This window comes from Lissotriton helveticus, chromosome 1_1 (genome assembly GCF_964261635.1).
Source record: "Lissotriton helveticus chromosome 1_1, aLisHel1.1, whole genome shotgun sequence".
Classification (NCBI taxonomy): Eukaryota; Metazoa; Chordata; class Amphibia; order Caudata; family Salamandridae; genus Lissotriton; species Lissotriton helveticus.
The window spans coordinates 1,865,784,059-1,865,788,872 of record NC_136057.1 but is presented as its reverse complement, the minus strand read 5'-3'; the positions used below and the strand labels follow the sequence as shown (position 1 = coordinate 1,865,788,872).

Genomic DNA, 4,814 nt, shown 5'->3' with positions numbered 1-4,814 from the left:
ATACTCTGGTTTCTCTTCAAACCCAACAAATCTTTCGCCTTTTACTAAAGATTTCCGTGGAGAGGAACATTAAAGAGTTTCACTCAAATTATGAAAGCCCTGCCGCTGCAGGGTTACCCTTACTTGGTTAACAGAAGAAAATTTACATAAAATGTCTCTTACTATGCGAGAGAAAATCTACGTAAACTGACTCTTACTGTGCGTGGGTTGAAGCTGTTCTATTTGTGCTGTCCTACCTCAACGCAGATCGGGCAACGACTTTAACTGACGTGCTTAATTTACAGTCTTCTCATTTGACATATAACAAGAACGCATACGACGCAAACATCGCTCTATCATATGAAAGGCTTCACTTCTATATACAAGCAGCGCTACAGAACACCAGATAAAGAAGGATCAATTGGTAAAGAAAACACATAACTGTTTTCAATCTGGAGTTTATTTCTATATCAGTCTCATGATTATTGAGATTTGATTGAAATCGCCTCTGTGATTCAAATTCTAAAGGGGCATTAAAATATATATGTGATCAGGAACTGCATAGTTCGAAACGTGTAGGTGAAAGGAAGAACAACAGGTCAGTAAACCGTGTTTAATCACCCAAGAAGAGTGCGGCGTATTTGTTCAATCTTTGCTGTGACAAATTACTGCGAGGCTGTCCTTACCTCGCCGCCGGCACCAGCTGTTTGTTGCTCCTCCAGTGAAGGACGTTTTGCTGAATTCATATATATATGTATGTAAAACGTATATTTAAATCATGCCATGAACGCATACGACGTAAACATCGCTCTATGAAAGGCTTCACTTCAATACACAAGCAGCGCTACAGAACACCAGATAAAGAAGGATCAATTGGTAAATAAAACACATAACTGTTTTCAATCTGGGGTTTATTTCAAGATCAGTCTCATGATTATTGAGATTTGATTGAAATCGCCTCTGTGATTCAAATTGTAAAGGGGCATTAAAATATATATGTGTGTATATATATATATATTCACTGAAAAAACCATAGGTTATAGACCATATATAGTTAGGAATTAGCATTTAAAAAACCTTATTTTACTCACACAAAACCATTGAAATTCCATATATAGTTAGTTGCACTAACTATATATCGCGCACCCGCAATCCACTGCTGATGATGTCACATATTACATCATTCATGACATGGTCAGTGACATCACTGATGACATCACTGATGACATCTCAAATGACATCACTGATGACATCACTGATGACATCTCAAATGACATCACTGATGACATCTCAAATGACATCACTGATGACATGACTGATAACAACATCCAGTGATTTTTTGTTTCTGTAAAGTTTAAATATGTCTTACATATTGAAGAATGAGTGGATGTGTAAGTGTCTGGACGAAGGATTTAGTAGGTGCATGACTGACTGTATGACTGAGTGATTAAATGTGTCTCACTGAGTGCATGGGTTAGTGACTAAACTGTCTTAATTTGTGCATCATTATGTCTGTTGTTCTGTAAACTGCTGCATGTGTTGATCAGTAGCTATATGATTAACTATATGGGTTATTGATTGATTGTCCAAGTATTTGTATGGGAGACTGAGTGTGTGTGTGGCTGGCTGGGAGGTGTGTGACTCTGTGCAGATCAATGTGTACTTGTATCAATGATTGTATAAGAAAGTAAGTATGTGTTAGTATATGTTTGAAAATGTAAGGTGCTCTATGTTTAACTGTATAGACAAGAAAATGGAAGTGTGATTGATTCTTTACAGGACTGACTAGGTGTGTGAGTAACTCCATGGATGAGTGGCAGAGTGTGAGTGTCTGTATAGGTGTATGAGTGCATATGATAGTGTTGTAAAGATGAGTGATTGTATGTATGAATGATTGTATGGGTGAATGAGTGAATGTGTGTGTAGACGTAGGAATCAGTGAGTACATATGTAGTAACTAGTATTGGTGTGTCAATGGTTTCAAAAATTATACTCTGTATTTAACACTGGGTGAAACAGAGGTTATATTAAAATATGAGGAGATGCATTGTATTGTCACATGAATGATATCATCAGTGATGTGGTCATTGATGTCAAATGAGATGTCATCAGTGATGTCATCAGTGATGTCATTTGAGATGTCATCAGTGATGTCATCAGTGATGTCACTGACCATGTCATGAATGATGTAATATGTGACATCATCAGCAGTGGATTGCGGGTGCGCGATATATAGTTAGTGCAACTAACTATATATGGAATTTCAATGGTTTTGTGTGAGTAAAATAAGGTTTTTTAAATGCTAATTCCTAACTATATATGGTCTATAACCTATGGTTTTTTCAGTGAATTTTCAAGGTTTTGTAAATGCTAATTCCTAACTATATATGGTCTATAACCTATGGTTTTTTCAGTAAATTTCAATAGTTTTTTAATAGCAAATATCATAAGCTGTCGAATGTCCAGTACGTGGTAAGTGAAAACATTTTCGTGTTTATGCACACTGATCTGCTTTGAATGGTGCCCCCCCCCTCATTTCTATTAGGAGTACTCTCTCTTTGCACATAGTGAAGGGTAGTTAACGCAGGCCTTTGCCCCCGTTGTAATACGTCGTGCCTGCTTCTCTCTCCATTTGATTGATTGTTATCCAAGTATTTACTGTTTTAGAATTGGTTCTCTTTGGTTCATTCTCTATTTACAAACAAACACAGAGTCGCAATACTCTGTTTAGTCTTTGCAGATAACGAAAAATCGTGTAAAAAAAAAAGAAAAGGAATCGAGCAAAATCAGTAGGCCACTAATGGGATCTCTTCTTGACCTCGCTAAAATAGAAACATTAGGAACAACCCCTCATGACAAATACAAAACTAGTGAAATGAACTGAACTCCACACAATGATGGCTGCAAAACAGCTCGGCTCCGCCACCCACCCCGCCCAAAATAACGATAAAGAGCGGCTGCCATGATTGGTTGCGGAATGGCCACGACGGAGCTACGAAATGGTACTGCTCTCATGCTAACCCCAGCTTCAGTCTGAAACATCCAGAAACACTGTAGACTACCAATTCGATCAGTTCCGGTAGCGCCCCAATGTAACCCGGTAGAGAAGAACTAGCCCTCCCCTCTTTGACTGATGGTTCTTGTTGCCTGTCCCTTCTGTTGTCATTTAACAGAACTATTTAGCCTGCTGAAAGGGGTTGTGTTCCGACCGCTGGTTGGTGGAGACATTTTGACTATATTCTGGACCTGCGTTGTCGCGTAATGCGTCATATGACGCGCCGCGTTAGCGCATCCGGAAGTCATCCGGGGCGCGCAGCGCGTAACGTAAGCATAACAAGTCATGTGACTTGTTAATAAAACTTTTCATTGGTTCATTTTACTTTTCTTATTCTAATGATGAAAGGCTTGGTCATATGACCTAAAAATTACGCTTTTTATTACTTCCGAACATTATTTTTTCTTAAATATATGTTATAATGTTCCAGGCTAATGTACTTTCCCGGAAAATTTACAACTGTCCTGCAAGTAAAATATATTCTTTTTTCGAGAAAAAGAGCGTTTCTTCGTCCCATGACGGAGCCGTTGAGCAAAAGAGGGTCGACCTGCTGTCTTAGTCGCCGATACGCCTGAATATGAGATTCTTATCGATCACTTTATGTTGCAGGAATAGAAAACACAACAGCCCTTGACCATTTATCTTTACTGCGTTCCTTCGTATTATACCTTTTACCCTTCATGTAATTGGTCTGCTTTATTTCACTTGCCTTTTAATGATTCTAAAACAGTGACTATTATTAAAAACTTTACCAATGTATATACTACTACCATGTTTTCTTTTAAAAACCTTTATTGTGAAAATTTCATTATACAAATACGAGCCTATAACCACGTGGGCCGGCCACGGAGCAAACTGTAATCGTATATGATGAGTAGACATTTACACTGTAGAGGAACGTAACGGGCGGGCCATTAGGTTGCAAGAACTAAGGTGTCTAACAGTTACGGAATCGGTGGACGTACATTTTATAATTAAAATACCAGTTACAATAAAATTATCTAGATATACATTTGCGGGCAAGTACCATGGGTGACGTTAATTCAAACTTTCAATAGTACAGTAATCAATAACACATCAGAACTTAATATCAATAGGGATGTCGAAATATTCAATCAATTCTCGTCCCCGCCCGCCATGTGCTTCAAAACCGCATACGTATCTCGTGATTTCAAGGTTCTGCAACCAGTACACAACAAGGAGTTATGAGTCCCATTTATTCCGGCGCCATTTTGGGCGAGGACGGGCAGGTCCAGGATATAGTCAAAATGTCTCTACCAACCATCGACTATGATGATGTTCATATGCTGTATTTATTAGAGTAACACTCATCTGTCCACATGAAATTAATTTGCCACAATCTAAACATGTCATTTTAATCTTTCCAAAGTTCTTCTAAATATTTGGGACCGTTTCCCTTGCCTCTGATGCTGTCAGTGCCACTTCTTTGATGAATGTACTAGCAGGTCAGGGGTTCTCCTCCAAATCTCTCTTTTATGCAGCACTATAATTAATTGGTGCCACCTCTCCATATGACGATGCATGGTATAGTTACCATAACTATATTTTTTTTCGGTTCCTCTGGAGAGTTCATCGTGGCAGATGAAGCGTGTAACGTACCGGGCATTTACCTTTTTTTGCATGTACAGGAAAGGAAAAAAAGAATCGAGCGTCCGAGTTCTAAGGTGTCCCAGGGCCATTTTAGTGGACCAGGCCCAAATCCAAAGAACAGGCCGCCATTTTGAGAGTCCTGTTGCAGCCGCCTGTCGCTGTAGCATCA

The 4,814-nt window shown here is 38.9% G+C and overlaps 1 non-coding gene across 1 annotated transcript; it reads left to right on the top strand.

Moving 5' to 3' along the window:
- On the top strand, window positions 1-115 carry LOC144780346 (U5 spliceosomal RNA). Its single transcript, XR_013600739.1, has one exon. It is a non-coding gene; the product is annotated as a U5 spliceosomal RNA (small nuclear RNA).
- The last annotated feature ends 4,699 nt before the right edge of the window (window positions 116-4,814 follow it).